Below are 20,453 nucleotides of genomic sequence, written 5' to 3'. Positions count from 1 at the left end.
TTTCATTATAATATTATCCTTTCTATTTTGCATTTTTCACTATAAATCATGTATTTTCCTATATTTAATTCACAGACCATGTAGATATCCATGAAAACTCAAAGTAAATTCAAAAGTTATTATATCAGAACAGAGAAAATTGAAGAAAATGTGACTTTTTCAGCACAGATATCAATATCTGAACTGAACATAAAATAAGTGTCTCTATCCACTGTCACTTGTCAAACTACATGGATTTTACTGGGGAATCAATGTTGCAGATGACGACGGTGTTTCCACATTCACTACAGAGCCTCTGAACATCCAAATGGGTCATATCTGATGACCGTGAAAAGATGACAAACTGCATTTTACACCAATTACGTATATGGATTGATAAAATTAGTGGATCAACCGGTATTAAACATTTTACATTAGTAGATGCTTTTGGTAACCGGTGGCTGTTAAGGCCTATATGGATTAACATTGTCTGTCATGTTCCAATGATAAATAATCAACTATCAAGTAAAAAAAAAAAAGTATCCATCTGTTATCTTCAAATCTCACCCAGGAAGAAAATCAGCCATTAAACTTATAAGAAACACTGACAATTTGACATTCGATTCAATTTCATTCATACAGCCCATAACTCTGTACTATAAAAAAAACCCTGTCTGACCTTAGGCACTAAAAAAAACTTACTGTCAAAAAACCTTTATGAGGGAAAACAAATAGCAGAAACCTCAAGAAGACCCAGAAATAAGGAAGTATAAGGAGTACAGTAGGGGTGGTGTGTACTGACACTGATAAACAATCAATACAATGAATGAAGCAATTAATAATTTAATAATATTATATACAAAAATAATGTACATAAGATAGGAAAAGTCATATTGTGATAATTTTTGACAGCAAATGACATGAACATCATTATCTCGACAATGTTTCATAATCAACAGGAATGGGGAGAGCTGCAGGTGTGTCCCATTATTTTTGTCTATATATTGTTTATATATTTACTCCGGTGTCACCAAGATTTTAACAAAATAAATCTTTACTATTGGATGCTCTACTATAACAGTGAACCACAAAGAATTTTTATCTTTCAAAGCCAAAAAAAAAAAAAATTATATCAACATTTCTTGATACAGTGTTCTATCAGTCTGCAAAACCAGTGGCTGGAGTTTGCATCCTGATTAAAAAACAAAGGTGATGTGGTTCGGATGAAGAGAAGACTGTGGTTTGGTTGAAATATTTACATTTTCAGTATTTTTTAATTAAATTTTTTTGCTGTGTTGAACTGACCAACAGCTATCAGTGCATGAACTTAATTATAAAACACTTATGAATATAATTCCTGAGAAATATAGCTGAAAACTGCCACAAGTCATTAAACACTAAAACACTGACTTGTATATTATGGAAAAATAGTGATGAAATGTTGAAATTTGCTTATTGTGCTTTATTTTGGAGATTGGGTTGTGAATTGTCAATAAATACAGCTATACAGATATATACATCTTATGTGTCCATTGGGATAAAAGTATAAATGTGTATTTGGAAAAAGTATAACTGAATCATTCATGACTGAAAAGCAGCAGTTACATGACAGTTACAGCCAAGAACTGACTAAAATAATCCCTTTGGGGGTGTTTATTATCTTCCCAGAAGTGACTGTTGACTTAATGTGAACTTAACTCAGTGTGCGTAAAAGCTGTGGCTCAACCTAACGGACTCCTGTTTCACAATTCCCACTTCCAGGACACACTGGCTTGCCTTAGCCGGTTCATTACGTCACTCCCTGAACTACTTGAAGGAGAGGCCACACAGTTGCAATTTCCACTGTAGCCAAGTGTGGTGCAGAGACAAAAGAGAAGCAGGTTTTGGAGCCAAAACCTGACGTTGCTCTTCTGTTTTTTTTTTCCCAAACAGATTTTCTTCAATGGCAGAAGAAAGAGGAAGACGTTCTAATGCAAGAGAAACTCCAAGTGCCCACTGACAGCAGAACACAGCGCATTCTGTACATTGTTGAGCAACAAATGACAATTTTCAATGCTGGTAACTGCAGCCACTGCTCCCTGGACCATGTGTTGAAACAAAAGAAGACACAAAAAAAACTGAAAATGTGATCTTTCAGCCATATGGTGTGGTAAATGCTTGTTCTGTGCTTTGGTGCAGGATATTACGGAGGAGGGGGGTACGCTGAAACGGAAGGGAGATGAAACATGGACAACTACAGAACCGACTACAGAGGGGAGACAAGACCATGCATCCCTCTAATCCCCCCCACCCACTCCTTTCCGCTTCCTCCACAGGAAGCACTTTGGCCAGTAACTCTCTAAAGTATAAATGATTAAATATGGGGTGGAAGCTTTAAAAATAGAAGCTGCACACGAGATGATGTATCCCACTGCAAGACTTCTGAAACTTGATTTTTGTAGCTTCCCTAAAGACACTGAAACCACAAGTGTTTTCCCGTCACACTACTCTGTACATTCTGCAGGTTTTGCACTCATTGTTCCAGAGAACTTCACACTCTTATCACCACAGCTGCAGTCTCTCAGTGTTCAGCTGCACCGTCCAGGCATGAGTGGACGAAAGAAAAGGAGGAGTTGCGTCACAGCAGTCCTGGTCTGCAGCCGCCGACGTCTGCAGGGGGTATTGTGACGCCAGCAGACATTGAAGTGATCTATAGGTTTGAAAGGAGCCACTAGATGTGTAATTAGTTGTAAGAAATGCTAACAGGGCTAAGTGTTTGCTGTTTTACTGCTCTATTGTTGTGCCTCTGGTTCTACTTGTGTGGATCTATTACAGACAAGTATCCTTAAGCACTTGTCCACACTTTAGCCATTAAACACTCCCTTCAAATGTAGGTTTTGCATGATAGACTTGAAACTTTCTTGCAACTTTATACTGATATGAGGTAGCAACACTGAACCTAATATCTGTACCAGGTAATTTATAAGTGCACTAAAGTTGTAGTGTTTTCTGCAAAGTAATTTATGTCCAACACATTTAACCATTGTGGATGCCTTTAATTAATTACTCTCTGGGGACCCTCCAGCCAAAAGTGTACACACACACACAAAAAAAAAAAAAGCTAAAAAAAAGTCATCAATACTTTCAGTTTTTTTTTTCAGATTAATCTTATTATTATATTAAATATTTGGTAGTTTGGAGCAGAGCTGAAGTGGTTTAAGAGATTTAAGCAGAACATAATATTGATATTTGATGGTTTTGTGGCAGTTTATTTGCATGTACTTTTTCGGCTCAAGAGTCCCCTGAGGGTGGAAAAAAGAGTCTGTAGTGTATAATAGACATGTAAAAATAACTGATATTAGATTCAAAAATATGTCTGAAAAGCAACATTCTTATGGAAATCAACACAGCAGTGTAACAGCCATAATGATCACCAAGTCAAAAAAGAAAAATGACAGAAATGTAAAATGAAAAACCAAAACAAAACTGTCTAAGGGGTCCCTTAAGGTTTATACAATATGAAAAGCAACAAAGACACCAGGATAAAATGTTGCTGTTGTGTGTATCTGTAAATCAGTGAGAGACATATCATTTTTCAAAAATATGTTTTACAGTGTTGTAGTGTTTGAACCTTTTAAGATGCTTCTGAATCTTGTCTTTCAAAAATCATGTGTACACAAAGACACATAATAAGTTTTAGGGTTTGGTTTGTAGGCGGAGGATGGACGTCACTAAGTACAAATACATTGTTACTGTACTTGAGTGAAGTTTTCCTGTATGTTTTACCTCTTTTACCCCTTATTTTTAACACAAACACCTATACTTTCAACCTTAACAAAGCAGGGTCCTTACAGATTAATTTGCATTACTGCAAGCTTTCACAACATCAAGACCATTTCAGCCTAAACGGAAGAGGCAAAAACACATAAAAAGAGACGATATGGTGTTTCATACACAACAAATATGAGACAAAGAAGATGTAAAATGCGATGAGAAAAGGAAAAAGTGTGTCTCAATTTTGTTTTATTTGTGATTAGCACATCTGACCAATGTTAAGGGGCGGGGGGGGGGGGGGGGGGGGGGGCACAGTAAGTAAGTAACACAACAGACCGGTGCAGGAGACGTACAGTCACCATTGAGATAACAGCACAAGGAACACGAGCAGCGCTGGACACAAAGTTTCTTCTGATATGGATACTTACATATTGTGACAAAAACACTAATGCCCTCCATTTGTGCCACAGCACCCCCCTCTCAGCTTTCTCCTTCTAAACGCCCCCCAGCGTTGTCCCAACACCCCCCAGGGGGCTGTACTGCCCCCATTGAGAAACACTACAGTAGAGTGTGCAGAATAAAGAGCTATGAATTTATCCACTAGAGGGAGTAGTGAGCCATTCTACTGGTCACCCACGGAAAGGAAAATTAACACCAGCGGGTCTTTGACCAAAGTGCCAGAAAGTGATGAGCTGGGATGAGAACCAGTAAGAAACAACTTTTAGAATCAAAGACAGTGATAAAGTGATAAAAGCTAGAATCGGTGTTGTTTTCACCACTGGACACAGCTCGAAATAAAAAGAATGGAGTATGATACTGAAATCACAGTTTTTCTTCTACACGGCTGAGTTTGATTATGAGGCTCATGAGGGCATAAAGTTATTATCTTTGTTATATTCACTGCTTGTGGATCCACGATTCAGACTAAACTGTGACAGTTCTGACCTTGTTTGGATAATTCCAAACAGATCTTTAGTGCAGCTACTGACAACACAAACTGTACAAAAAATGAAGGTGATTTGTGATTTTACTGTGGCAATTTTCTGTGTCAAACCAGAGCTAACAGAGCTACAGTGTAAACTATCAGCTGATGCAACACATGAAGACGATAAGTGTTGTTTTGACCATCTGTGAGTTTTTATCTGAAGGATAAAACTCATTGGTATAGATTGGTGCAAACTGTGAATTTCATATTTAATTCAATGAGGCATACGGTCTGTTGAGACATGGCATTAAACTGCTGATGGTTTTGTTAGCTGTGAGTGCCTTATTGTATCTAGCATATCTCTACTAGAGATATTTTGGAATATCAACACTGCATATAACCCCTTTAATACAGAACAATTCTGCAGAGATGCAATAAAATGACTCACTCTACTCATATATAGTATATTTATTTAGCCTAATATAACTATTAGAAAAAGTTCCAGTCTCTGGTGGCAAAGTTCAGACATCCACCCCAACCACCTCCTGCCTACTGCGGAAGGGTAAAAAATTAGCTCATCCTTCAACGCCAAACTATTTTCAGATTATACTTTTCCATGGCTTCCAGAAATGACAGGATTGTTACAAAGCAAACTACTACAATGCATGATGTGACCCATTACAGTTCTGAATCCAGACCTCGGTAATTTAATGGGAAGTTTAGGGCTACATTCTAGTAACAATAACACAAACAAGCGGGAACATTAGTACATGGTGTGTGTTTCTATGTATGTGAGCCTTAAAAGTCCTCCCAGCCAAAAGAATGTCTGCAATGCCCTCAGCTGTGGTGTCCCTGTCTGCAGCCAGCTTGTGTACTTATGTGTAGTAAATGCAAACATGTGGCACACTGAAAGCATTGATGAAAAAATATATTTGAAGTCTTACGGCAGAGTCATTTCTTTGATGTGGTTGTGGGGCTTTGCACAGGTGGGCTCCCACAGTGCCAACAGAGAGGTTCGGCAGAGTTTATGACAGCAAATGTTACCCTGTGGTGTGTAACTCTACACACTGCTTAGATCTGCTGCCAGAACAAATACACTAATACCCACTTAACATTGGATTCAGAGAAGCAGCCTTTCGGACTAAAGGTGTAGAAATTTGTGCACTGAGCAAACATACAATCATCTAGTTTGTTCACACAACCCTTTTAGTCCTCTTGCTCATGTGAAGATTTATTTGTATTTTTGAGGTATAATATTATTAAATGTAATCAGTCAGCCCAACAAACAGTCTGGAAATTCTTTGTTTGTTGTTTGCTGTTTATGCCTATCCTGCATATTTCCACACCAAGTCTGAATTTATATTCAAGGATTTTGCAGGAAACTGACGTTTCTGTTAGAGATTACCTGGTTAATCAGTTTAGTTGATATGTTAGAAATTATTTGTATTGGCAGAATTTGGCACCACTAGTGGCTGATGGTGAATATTACAACTTGAGTTACTGATACTGAGGATAAGTAATAGCTTATTTCACTCTGGAGGTTCTTTTTGTTTATGTACACTGAATGATTTTTATGTATGAAATGCATTGTATCAATAAACTTGACTTGTGTCGCCTGAAAACAGGGCTATATTTCATTGATTAACAAAGATGTATATGTTTAGTTCAGAGTCAAAGATCTATTAGAATTCAGTATTGGGTTTAGTATTGGACAGATCAGTACCATTATAGATGAATCATCTGGCTTTTCCTGCTGCAAACTATCGTCATTGCATTTGCTTTTACAAAGACACTGCTGGTAAATCTCGGTTTCTTCAGTTTCTTCTCCTTCATGCACAAAGAAGACAACCATTTTCTGTATTGAACTTAAAGAGCTCATATTTTGCTAAACCCACTTTTATTAGTCTTTGGTACATTTATTTATGTATTTGGACCCTTATCGTTCATAAAGTTTGAATTTGAACCCTCCAGGTGCTGCAAAGCTATCTTTAAATTCATTTTGGCAAAAATCGAGTGAATTTCTACAACCCATTTTGATTTCTGCTTAACTGTTACGTCTATAACTAATTAGGTCACAACATTTTCACATATAAGGACAAGACTTCAGATAAACATTTCTTTGAGTACGACATAATTGTTTGTCAGCAGCAGCGGTTGTAGTCCATACTGGAAATGTGTCCAAACTTTGAGCCAATTACCTCAAATGTTCAGTTGTTGGTTGAAAAGAACAGAGCAGCACAGCCAACAACCTGGAGGGGGTGGGACATGAAGTGGCTTATTTGCATTTAAAAGGGCCAGCGCTCAAAACGACCTTTCTGGTGTCATTACTCAGAAATAGGGCTGAAGATGGACCTGTGGAGTTGAATTAATGAAGAATTCAGACCCAAGCATAGCATTTACAGTTTATGTAGACCACAAGGAAATGTTTTAAAATGTATAATTCCATTTAAAAAAGCAAATTATCACTCCTTTAAATGACAAACAGTAAAACGATAAGCAGACAAAAACTAGCTGCTGCAAAACAGGGGAATTCCACATAAATCTTACAGACATCATTTATGTCTCCTCTGAAAATAAAGCTTCACTGATCTCGACATGATGTTAAAGGTGCTTGGAGTAAAGCTGGATCTAAAGCCTCAGGGCATATTTCATTTAAGTACATGGATGATGCATTAAAACTCTCCATCCTTTCTTTACCATCACTGATATCAGCTGAAATACATTTCTTTTTCTCTGTTAACAAACTTGACAACCAATATATAAACCCATATAGATTAGTTTAATTTTTTCACACACTGTTCAGGTCTGAAACCAAAAATTGCAATCACTGTAATGCTGCAAATACAACTGTTTACAATATGAGCAGGAGTCGTGCTGCTTTTGTATTGGACAGAAGCTGACAGTATTGATTACTTATTATCTCTATTCATTATCATTGTACCTCTGAACAGCTTTATTTATAAATTCTCCAAATTCTTGAGGAAAACTTGCTGTTCCAAAACAATCAGATGACTGATGAATCATTTTAACATTAGTCACACATGTATTTACGACATCAAAATTATAATAGAAAACAGGCAGAACTAAATAGTAATTACAACTTGTTAAATTAACCAACAAAAATGTAGGTTTGGGCACAGGCTATAGACAAAACAGGAACTTCTGAGAACATGGGCTTTTAACACACTGACCTTTTATTGTTTTCTTTTGCTGTTTTACATGCTACATAAATACTTACTTTACATATGACAGACTATCTGATACTAAGGATAACTGTGTGTACCAGTAGGTTTGACCACACAGAGATAACTCATAATATTTATGCATTAATAGTGTAATAAAAGACAACATAAACGGACCAGAGAACACTGTGTTCACAGATTACTGAGGTGTTATTTGTGGCTGATAAACAGAAGGCAGCACTGCAGCTTAAATGATTCTTTATCAGCTGTCCACTTCCCAAAATGCTTGGCGAAGACACTGAGCAGCTCCATTATCTGTCCCTTACACTGCAAAACTGCCTGGCAACAACAGCAGCAGGCTCCACAGCCCACTCCTGAGCCAGGATCTGTGGCCTCCACAATAAGCTCTGAGGCTTATGCACATTTCAGAGGCACGGTGACAATGCAGACAAGCTATCAGTATTGTGCCACGCTCACGACTGCTGTTTGGACATTGTGTGGAACAGAGGCACCAGGACAGGAGTTGAGAGCTTTTACAAGTTTAACTGCGCCCTCATGAGCGCTAATCTCAGACAGCCTGATGCTATCAGGGTGCCAGACTGTCCAGCCAGGCGTGCAGAGGAAAGAGACAGAGGCCTCCCAAAGAGACACAAACACAATGTCTCTTCTGAGTTTTAATGGAGACAAACGTTATGAGTAATGCCATAAGATTCTGATCTGTGCACGAACATCATTGATTACACACTTTGATGGTGACAGGTGTTAATGGCGCTGTCCGAGAGGGTTTGAAAACCTGCTCTGTGAAGTCGGCCGACATGAAAAGAAACCCAAGGCGCTGGTGTTTGCGCTGCAGCGTAAAACAAGAGATGAAGGTTCCAATCCACTGAGTCACACAGTCTGTGAGTTTCTCTCTCACACACAGACTTGACTCCAAACCATTCCTCTGCAGCAGCATGCAATACCGTTACCGAGGGGGAGGTCAGCTGTAGGACAACAGGTTCTCACTCTAGTTTCTGCTCTCCTGTCTGTTCTTCCCACCTGGGCCCCATGTGCAGGAAAAACAGGTTGCTGTTAGTGTGTGTGTGTGTCCAGTCCCACAGCCTGCAGTCAGTCGCAGCCGTTTAAAGGTTCAAAGCTCTGAGTAATGTGCCTCTGATTTCCTGAGAAGTAAGTTCATCATACACACCCTTTGGAGAGGTATAGTGAATAAGTATGGTTTAAGGCTCTCTTTGAAGTTTTGGCGACTCTTCTTTCATGCATTTGAAAATCACTGGAACAAGCAGCTAAAAAACTCCTGGACCAGGTGCTGTTCTAGTCTGCTGCACATAATCAGGCATGTGCTCAAAGTTTCAGTGCTCTGCTTTGATTGTTTTCCTAAAAACTGTATATTTGGCTTAAAGAGACATTGGTTAGATTTTTACACACAGCGGAAACACTCGCACAAAGAAACTCCAGATGCAATGCAATGAGCTGCTTTTATTAATATAATAATGCTGTCATACAGATGAATGTGGGTGGGGGGCTATGAGTGCAAATCTGCTAAACACTTGCTTAAACTACAGTAATAAAAAGGGCTTTAGATGTAGCTCTGATGAGCCAACTCTGGATGAAGTACAGTTTGGAAAGGGGAGTCTGAGGGGTTATTTCTGTCGTTTTCCAGACAGTATTCTATTAGACGTTGGAAACATGTAATAACTCTGCTGTCATCACTCCAAATCCACCAAAGACAAGAAAGCGTCTCAGCTCCAGTGCAGTGGCGTGCACGGCTCCAGGAAGGAGCCCTCAGGGTATGGCTGATTGTAAGAGCTAATGAACCCTTAGTCCTGTCTGCTCCCTGATCCGACGCCGCATGAGCTGTCACGCTGCCTGATTTTGCCTTATCTCACTCAAAGACAACACAGCCACACACAAGGTGGCTTCACAAGAAGGGAGCACAGATTTTGTGGCTTGCTGTCAGGAATTAAATATGGTGCAAATTTGCAGATACAACACAAAATCCAACGCTATTGTGAGAGTGTGAATCTGTGTGCAAGGTGGGCCAGGCTGCTATTTCCTGCTGAGTGGGAGACATGAAAGAAGTGAGATTTTTATGCTGTTGATATCACTGCACAAATGCACCAAGCTGTCTCCACCCTATCATGGGAGAAAAACTCCCACTAACAGCAAAAAGCAGTTGACTGCATTTGTTAAAATCCCCCAAGGAGGGAAAAGTGAGCACAGTGAAAAAAAGGAGCCCACTCTCCCACCAATACTTCCTGGAGCCCAGGGCAGTCCTGAATCTGCACGGGTCTCCCCGACAACTGAGCTTTGTCTAGACAGAAACCAATGCTCGGCTCACCGGATAGGAATTCAGTACACCCACAGCCCCTCATTCTCACACCACCTTTACCCTACTGCTCTCACATGGCACCAAACAACCAAATCACAGCTCTCATTGTTACAATAATCCAGCATTTTCTCTCCAACTAAATGCACCACCTTGTCACTTAGGATAATAACTGATAGGAGCTGGTGCAATTTGTCAAAGAGCATGCCCTGTGCATAAAAATCAGCCCTTTCACATCCAAGTATGTGGGAATTTTAAACAGCTTGACAGAAAATTCTTCCCATTCCACCTACAACTGCAGCAAACATTTGTCACGTTCTGCCTGCTTCACAACCAGCAGTATGGGATTGAAGCAGTGCACAGAGAGCTCAGTGACATGTCAGTCCAAGAGGCCAGTATACTTCCAGGAGCCACACAATACATTGCATAAGGATAAACATCAGCGACCACCTCCCCCTATCCTTTACTGTTGCACATAAAGCTGAAATCTCCTCGACATTCCTTCAAGGTTAACAGTGAAGGATCTCACCTTTTCCCCACTTTACATGGAGACACACCTACACCCACATACACAGTCACTCATCCTTTCACATGCTACGTTAAGTTGTGTTTGTTTTAATGGGCCTGTGTCATTCTACATGGTGCTGACAGTTGGCTCTGGTGATGTTTTACTTCTTCTTCATTAGTCAGTTCAGGGAACAACTATGAAAGTGAAGACAATGAGAGTATCTTTAGTGTAATACCACAGTAGGCCACTAGATACTGGTTCCAAAAAATTCTGTAGATAGAAACTATTCATTGTTAAAAACTGCTTTTATTGCACAAACATCTTCCTGTCAAAATTGTGCATTTCTACAGATGCAAGTTTTGCCCAAAAAATAACACACACACACACACACGCACACACACACACACGCACACACACACACACACACACACACACACACACACACACACACACACATTAAGTGGTGCCTGTTGAAAACAAATTTTTCTAGAATGTATAAAATTAAATGTGCAGAAGTGTTCAATGTGCTTCGTTAACAGCACATTATATGACAAACACTAGAAGTTCATATTATTTGTAAATGACCTGAAATCCAGCCATTGTCAGAGATTTGTAAATGATAACTGCTTTTTAATTTAGTTACTGTTCAATGAAACCTGACAGATAGTTCAAATGTAACTGATAGTAGACTGTTCTGTTGCAATAGTCAACCCATTAGCAAACATTACCCACTTTACGCATTACCTACTTCTGACATTACCTACTTCTGTCTATCTCACATGATCTGTGAGGTAGCCTGCTAATTATGGTGTGTTACAGAAATAATATGCAGTTTAGGTTACCATTGTATTGCATAACTGAAACTTATCATGCATCTCAAAAATACTTTCTGCCATTGAACATAATATTTCCTGATTAGTATTGCATGGCACAGAGAAATGGAGGCTGGTTATTGCCTTTTCATTTCATTTTTCATATCTGGTCGGCTAAAATTTCTGCAACTTCAGTTTATTCTTATATGAGATCGGGATGTGTAAGCCCTTTAACTTCAACATGCAAAAATCACATACAAAAATGCATTCTGTAGCTCATTTTCACTAGTATTAAATGCACTCATTCACAAAATTACCTACTGATCATAAACTGCAAATGACTTAAAAAACTAAGCAACTGGAAAGCCATCACCAAGTCTGTAAAATGATACATAAACAGAGTCCTCAAACACTGCCTGCATTAACAGTATGTGGCTGAAAAGTTAGGAAACTGAAGGTCTCTGCGCTTGACTTAAGGAGGTTGATTTAATCATTGCATGCTGAACACTGAGTGAAGATGATGGAAGGTGATAGGGAGGTGTCTCCTCTGCTCACCTGACTGCTTATCATGATGAACAAAACACTGAGTGAGAAGACTCACTTCCGTAAATAAGGACAGACTGATTATCGTCCATGGTATTTTTATTTTAATCCGATATCTGATAACTTAAAATACATTTCAAGTGACTTTTATGGCTCTGATGCAGCTGCCTCTCTGTCTGACCCACCCACAGCCCTCCCTGATTGGCTACATATCATCAGTAAGAGTCTGTTGACACTGAAATGAGAAAAGAACATTTATTTATTCAGAAGCATTTATAATCTATTCAGCGATTCAGTCTATTCATAGATTTTTATTTTTTTTATAGAGATATATTGGTCCAAATATCTCCTAATGATGATTGTGATCTCTAATAATAGCTATCTTATTTACATTGAACAGATATGCTCCTCCATCCATGTACAGTTTCAACAACTTCAGTTTCATCTAATTTCTTTAACTGCTATTTGGGTGAACAGGAACTTGTAAAACTGATATCACAGTCATATTAAATGCATGACTAAAAACGAGTAAACAACTTAACACTGACCTAATGTAGAACTGTTCATCTTGAACTTAATGTTGTCATTCATGAATTTTGACAATGCATAGTACCCACTGAACTGCAAACAGTCATAAAAGGGATGAAAAGCCATCATCAAGGCTATAAAATGATGCTAAAAGAAGCTTTCAAACACTGACTGCATCAACTGCATGAGTGAATAGTTAAGAAATAAAAGCAGTCTCGCGGTCTTAGCAAAGTTAAGGAGGTTGATCTAATCAGTGCATGAGGAGCAATGAGGGAAGCTGGTGGTAAGTGATAGGGAAGCATCTTCAGCTGTCACCTGACAGCCTATCACGATGAACAAAAGCCAGAGTGAGGAAAAGGCTGGGAAAAGAAACACAGCCTTCTGACCTCAGTAACAGAAATTACTCTCCCACCCACCCACCCACCCACCCTCCTCTACTCCTTCCTGTGAACTTTGGAGCACCCCAGAGCTGAGTGAGCACTAAACTGCACATAATGAGCAATCATGGAGGAGGCAACTGGAGAAGGCTGCAGACGTAAGAGCTACTAGGCTGGACACCTTATTTGAAGTGTCCTTATAGGGAGGCTCCGAAAGTGTTTGCAGCTTTTGAATCATGGCATGTCCTTGCGTGGACGTCACCTGACTGTAACCCTGCAGTCTTGACGCATTAGTAATCCGCCCTTTGGCCTGACACGTTATTGCTAGAGAGTTTGCATACACAGAGATTCAGAGCAATGAAATAGTACCATTAAGTGAGAAAGAATCCCAACCATCCACTTCACTGGGCTCAAGGGTCACAGTATGAGCACATAAGAAACTTTGGTGGAGTTTTCTATTGTCACCGCATGCAAACTTTGGAAGTGATATCAAATGCATGTATTCGATTCTTGAAATAGTTCAGTATGAAAATTTCAGAAATATCACTTTTTACTTTTGGGTTTTCCTGGACTTTCAACAGTCTGAATAGGTGTCATTCTGCCTGGCTGGAAAGTACCAGTATTTTATACATACTTGTACCAAGACACATTGCAGTTTTAGTTTGCATAACATCTACAGAGTTTCTAAAATATAATGCATTTACAAACCAACCATCAACCATTTTATAAACAGGTTAACATTAGCTCCACCCTCCCTTTCTGCACGCAAATGCTGAATACATGTGTATGCACTACTAATTCAAAGCACATGTGACTGTGCAATAGTGGCTGTTTTGGCTATAAAAATTTGATTCTATGCAATTATCTGCTACCACTGCATTTGTACTTTATCCTGCAGGAACTGTATTTGCATTGTAGCAGAAATTAAATTGTAGTGTTGCTACTTTTATTTCAATATAAGATCTGAGAAATTCTAAGTAAAACTTAGAAAAATGAAAATGAAAATTTTAAGAACAGAAAAAACCTTTGTCAACATGTCATTACATTTTTTATAAATGTCTCTTATGTGTTGTGTGCAAATATGTGCATGGTTGTAGAGTAAAAGCCAATGTGCATGTTCTCTGTGGTGCAGTCACATGTGCAGAACATGCAGGCTGAATGCTCAGTAACAGATGAACCGACACGTGTTTTGTGAAAAATGCATATACATTTAAAAAGAAGGAATGCTGCAAGCTGAACAAAAGCCTGTATGCATACCAGCAGCTAAAGTCCATGAAATCCTTTAACGGGATTTCTTGCTGGACTTCTCAACTTTAATGTCAACAGGTCTTTCTTTGTTTCTTGTAAACCATGTGCACATTGTCTGTAGTTAACCCTCTGTTCTTTTCGTGAGAACTCTATTGTAACATAGTTTGACAACAAAAGGTACACGGGACACTTGAATATACATTATCACATTGCAGTAAATGATTTACAGCAGTGCGAACAGTTGTGCCGTCATGTGGTCACAAAGACCCAGAAGCATTTCTTTTTGCTCCATAAAAGGGCAGAGTTGAAGTTTGAGGTAGTCTTAGACTACTTATTAGTCAAAATGAGCAAGAAACCCCCTAAAGCAGAGCCGTGTGCATTACCTCAGTCAATGGTGACCTCGTACATTATGATATGCAAACCTATTCTGGTGCAGAGAGTTCAAATGATGACTGAGTCTTTTTCAGTCATGCATATTGGAGCATTATAACGCTGTATTCATTCAAAGCACCAACCAGGATCTCACAGGGAAAGTATGTGAGGGCCGGTTGCAGCGGTTTGTTTTCAGAACAGTGTAACTCCAATGGAACGCGGGTGCAATGCTGAGCAGCATACCACCCTGTTTCGCCCCTAATGAACATCAATCAAAGGGGCATTTTTACAGCAGTACAGACCACCAACTGTATACTCATGAGGAAATGCAATTAAAAACAACTTATTTCTGGACTGGAAAATATTTCCTTTGCCACTGTCTGGTGTAGGAAAATGTTTCAGAGAAAAAAATCAAAGCAGGAAGGAGCAGCTTGTTGAAAGAATCCCAGGCATGTAACCAGTGGCTGGGCAGATTTTCTAGGCAGGGTGACATCCCAACTGCTGCTATGTCTTCCTCTCTTAACTGCCAGACCCTTATGTTTGTTAAGTGGAGGCCGACATTCCCCTGGCCAGCTCCTGCTGCAAAGATCAAGGTGGCTGGGATTCTTGTCTCACAGACACGTGGCACACAAGTGGACACAGAAGCACACAGACAGATACTGTAAACTGGGTGACTGCTCATTGTCAAACATACTGTGGTTGTGCAGCGGCTTACTTTGTGCACAAGAATAAAAATTATCTTTGCAAAAAATAATGCAAACCATCTTTGCTATTGCCTTAACAGGTAGAGGTGAAGTCAGCACCTGGCAGGCAGTTTCATGAAAATTGTTTTTATGGAAACAGGATCTGCAGTGACCTAGTTGTTGAGAAAGCTGATAATATGTCACAAGGAGGCAACAAGAAGGGGGAATCTGGTAATTACACATTTCACCCTCCAGTAATAAGTCACTCACACTAATGGTTTTATTTATGTACACAGAAACCCACAAAACATCAAAAGGAAAATGCTGAAATTATCTGCAGAAAAACTACAGGACAAGACTTTATGTTGTTAATTCAAAGCAAAAAAAAAAAAAAAAAATCCAATACTTTCTGTCCCTTGTGGCAAAAACTTGATGAGGCTGCTTGTCCTACTTCAAAGACAACATGTGTCTATAGTAGAGCTGTGCAGATAGGACAGCTAATCTCCTACAGTATCTGCATCCATCAGGGCCAGATGGAGGCCACCCAGTTCACACTGATCCTGTGGCAAATTCCCTGAATTAGAGGTGCACATACATAAATAACATTAAGAATGTAAATCTCTGAAAGTCGCTGATTTATTTTCATAAGCAACATGCACTACACCCTAATTCCTGAGAACAGAAGGAAGCTGGAAGGGATATTGCACATGTGAAAAAATGCCCCACACCTACAGATCAAACAGGTCTTTCTTCCTCTTCCATGAAATAACCAGAGTAGAGATGTGTGCTATGAATGTTAGGAATGGACATTTGCGTGTCTTTTAACAAATGGCTGCAGATGTAACTTGCATGCACCAGAATAAAAACAGAAAAAAATGCAAAAAGCAACAGGCACAACAATGAATCTATTAGAACTGGTGACCAAATGAGTATTAACCACATTATTTCCTGCATGGGAAAGAGTCACTCCCACCTCTGCTTATTGCTAACCAGCATGAGTAGGAGTGTATATGTGTGTGTGATGGGGGGTGGGGGGGTGTTCAGGAAACGGACGTAGTGCAAAGGAGCAGAAGGAAGGAAGATGCCCATATATGAACACATGCTTATGAAACAGGATGGAAAACATGTCTGCAGAGGCCTGGGATCTCCCTTGGGTGCGACAATAATGAAGAAAATGTGTAAACCTCCTCCTACATGCATAAACACACACCCTGGCACTCAAAATCTCACGTTGCACTGAACCCAAACCTGACACTTACACCTTGGTCTATCGTGTGTTCAGTAAACATTTCACCTGAAACCTTGATGTTATGTAATGTTTATTGTGATCGGTGTGAAAAATGCAGCAGTAAATAAACTATAAGACAATGAACACAGTGGTCTGGATATCCATTAACAGAGGGCAGGTTTCTGTTTCTGCTAAATGGGCAGAATAGAGCGAGGCCCTGCAGCCTATTAGCACACCTGCACGCAAGCCAAAAAAGAGCCTTTGTTGAACACCTGCATATCAGTGTGACACTTTTCAACTCCCACGATGCTCTCAAAAGCTGTCCCTTCAAAGCTACATGTGTCAATATTCTTTATCCGACCTCCAATTGATCCATAAGGAACAGGAAAGGATCCCAAACTGGTATGAAATTTAATTACATAAAACATGCAGAAAAGTGAACATTTTGTGTTTTAAGGCACTGGTAACATATGACACTACATTGTCAAACAATCCTGCTCAAAAGTAGACGATATGCCAAGTCATGTGATCAGGTACTGAAGGGATAGATGACCCTGACTACAACTGCTTTGATAAAATTAACAAAAAAAAGCGTTGCATAATATATCAAAGTCAGGAATAGGATCAGTCCATTGTCATGTATTGGCATTCAAATAATGCCCAAATAATAAAGGGTGAGCCAAAAACCAAGGGAAAAGAGAAACTAGACTGCACGATGCTGCCATCAGGTGGAGGAAACTATTATCAAAATGGCATCCAGTTTGGTTGGTTGTTCAGCAGATTTAATTCAATGTCTATCATTAATCTAACATTTGCTATAGCTGGGAGGTAAGCATCTCTTAATCAAAGAGTAACTTTTAGCATTTACTTTGCATGTGTTTCATCAATCACTGATACATTTTGAAAGGCCTGGAGCATTTAGTAACACACAGGGACACATGATATATAGGGGTGAGTTTGCTTGTAGCTTTGTTGTTTTCGCAGCATTTTAATGAACATGCATCTATACTTCTCTTTATTACGATGCAACAAGAAAATGCAGGAAATATGTACACAGTTTAAAACACACACAAATCTGAACTAAATGGCTTCTACAGGTGAAACTGAGCATTTAGAGTGACCTCCATTTGGATTTAGTACGTCTGAAACTCTCTTGAATCGACTGTCTAGAAGTTTTCTTGAAGAATAATGTGGTATAGTCACACTTGGCAATCCTTTACTCTTTTCTCTGTCCAGATGATGCCATATAGCTTCAATAAAATGTATGTTTTTCTGAGGTTCAGATTTTAGAACTGGTTACATATTTTCTGTATATTCCAGGTGCACAGAGACTGAGAAATGCACATGTTGGGTCAATATAATCCTGCTAAAACTACAAACCTAATGGTGGCTTAAGACTTTTGCATAGTATTTTACAAAGTGGTGAGGTTGCAGATTGCCAAGAGGGTAGAGGAACTATCAGCGGCTGCCAGAAAGGCTGTCTCTAGAGCCAGTGTTTGGTCTGTCCATTGCGAGCTACTGTAGATACACTGTGATGCAACAGTCTGGACTCAGTGGAGGCAGATTCTAAAGTAACATGACTCTTATTTTTAACCCATAAAGACCCAGCGCTGCTTTTATGTCAGTTTCCAAATTATATTATCTCTAGATCTTACCTTTCTTAAGTGATTTATCACCATTTATTCATAATAGTATCCTCTGTATTCTGTATTTTATCAGTATAAATCTGATATTTTCCTGTATTTGATTTACTGATCATGAAGATGTTCATAAAGTTCAGATTAAAGTTGACAAGTATGATATCAAAAACAGAGGAAACTGCAGAAAAAGTGACTCTTTCAGTAAAATATATCATTAACTGAATATAAACCAAGCATTTCATCCACTGTCATTGATCCAACTCCATGGGTTTTACTGGTGAATAAATAATGTAGAAGATGAAGGTGTTTCCATGTTCACTACAGAGCCTCTGAACGTCCAAATGGGTCATATCTGATGACCATGAAAAGATGACAAACTGTATTTTACACCAATTATTTCAACATATCCACAGGCTTAGTGGTTATTAAACACTTGAGATCAGTAGATGATTTTGGTCACCAGTGGATGTTTGGGTCTTTGTGGGTTAAAGTGGCTTCATCATGGTAATGTACCTCTAAAAAGACATGGTTAAATAGAAAGAAAATAGCAAAGAGCAGGAGAAACATCCTGACTGCGCCATAAACAAACATTGGATTCTAGATTTCCCACAATGCAACAAACAGGATATTTGTAAATACCATCTCACACTGGAAAAAGCTCCAACATCATACAACTGTTATTGCAGGTGCAGTCATACTGATCCTGACTAGTAAGGTCATCTCAAAGAGTAAAATGCAGAGAGGACAAAGTGCTAATAAAAGAGAGAGAGAAAAAAAAACAAACATTTCAAGCCCAGAATCCTTTGTGTGAGCCATTTAAAAATACCACTAAATGAACTGACCACAGCCACAAATACAGCCCTAAAGAAGAAGAATGAAGAGCCGATAACTTTGCCAGTACAAAATACATTTTACAAAACACAGGTGATCTTATTAGAAAAGCTGAGACAGGTTTATTTACATTATACAGAGCAATTCATGCCTAAAGACTGTTCAACGTGCTGCTAAATAAATGAATCAAACATGCACAGTCAAAAAAAACAAAAACAAAAACATAAATAGATGGAAATATTGAGAAAAGGGAACACACAATAGATCCAATCATAATAAAGAGAGTAATATAATGAAAGTAATTACAGGGGAATTTGAATTAATGAAGAATTAAACTATAGATGCAATAAGAAGCAAAATGTTGGATTTAAAAATATTGACCAAGTTTATTTCATGCTGCAGTGAACAAATAAATGCTGCTGCTCCTTTATTACTGCCTGTGAGAATGTATGTCTTAGTTTTGTATTACTATCCTTCTGTGTCAGTGTGTTACTGATCCACTGATTTGAGGGTGGGATCTTTTCTGCTCTTATTAAACTGTTCCAATTACGAGTGAATCGATAAGAATGACAGACACTGGCCTTGTCTACAAAAGAAGTGTCTAGAAGTGAACCTTGAAATTGAGAAATGTTACTTTTCAGTGACTACTCCAACAGTGCCAGTGTAATCTCCTTATCTGCCAGCAGAGGGCAGCACTGCACAGGCAGCATAAAGTCTGACAAGAGATATGACTTATTATGGAGATGGGGTCTGATGAATAATGGATTGACCGATGAAGCTTAGGCTGTAACCTGATCTTTCTCTCATTCACAGGTGGAAGACACGAGTAGCAATAGTTTACACACAGAGTCACTGACCCATGTGGGAGGAGTGCCAGTTTCTCAGCAGTTAAAGAAAGCATAGACTGAATAACTTCTGTCAGAGAACAATAGCCTCTGCTGCATTTTGGTAACAAAAGTCAGATGTCCAGGTCTTCTGGTCTGGGGTGTCACTTCACACTTTATACGAAGTGGCTGCATGATATGGTAGTTTGACTAGATCAGTTCAAGTACTATATATGGGCCTTTCCCAAACTGAAGGTCAATAGGTGTTGACTTCAACAAAGAGAAATGTAAAGGAGAAGAACAAGATGCAAACAATGCAACAGCAAGACAAGAACAACACAAAAGATAAAGATCACACAAAACACACAGTGGCAAATATGGATGAGTTTTAAAAAATATATATATGTAAAAGAAGCAACAAGATGAAAATGCAGCAAAAGATGCCATAGAAAGAAATATAAAACATGCAACACAACGAAAACTTTTTAATAGACTAAAATTAAATAAAAGATGCAAACATGAAAAAACCCAAAAGATGTAATACATGGTGTAATTTCGTACATTTAGGCAGCAGAGCAGAGATTCTGTCTTGTTTTTGCAATAAACATCAGTAAATTAAAGACCGAGCAAAGACAGAGCATTAGGCTGCACTATGTAACACAGAATAGCCTATATTTTACCAGGATAAATCATT

General features: G+C 38.9%; 1 protein-coding gene across 1 annotated transcript in view; it reads right to left on the bottom strand.

Moving 5' to 3' along the window:
• The window catches only part of gng12b (guanine nucleotide binding protein (G protein), gamma 12b), a 32,998-nt gene that overhangs the window by 3,332 nt on the left and 9,213 nt on the right, over positions 1-20,453 (bottom strand). The gene's annotated exons all lie outside the window — the stretch shown is intronic.

This window comes from Sphaeramia orbicularis, chromosome 4, assembly GCF_902148855.1.
Source record: "Sphaeramia orbicularis chromosome 4, fSphaOr1.1, whole genome shotgun sequence".
Classification (NCBI taxonomy): Eukaryota; Metazoa; Chordata; class Actinopteri; order Kurtiformes; family Apogonidae; genus Sphaeramia; species Sphaeramia orbicularis.
Note: the sequence above shows the minus strand (reverse complement) of the source record. Positions and strands in the feature narration are given on the sequence as shown.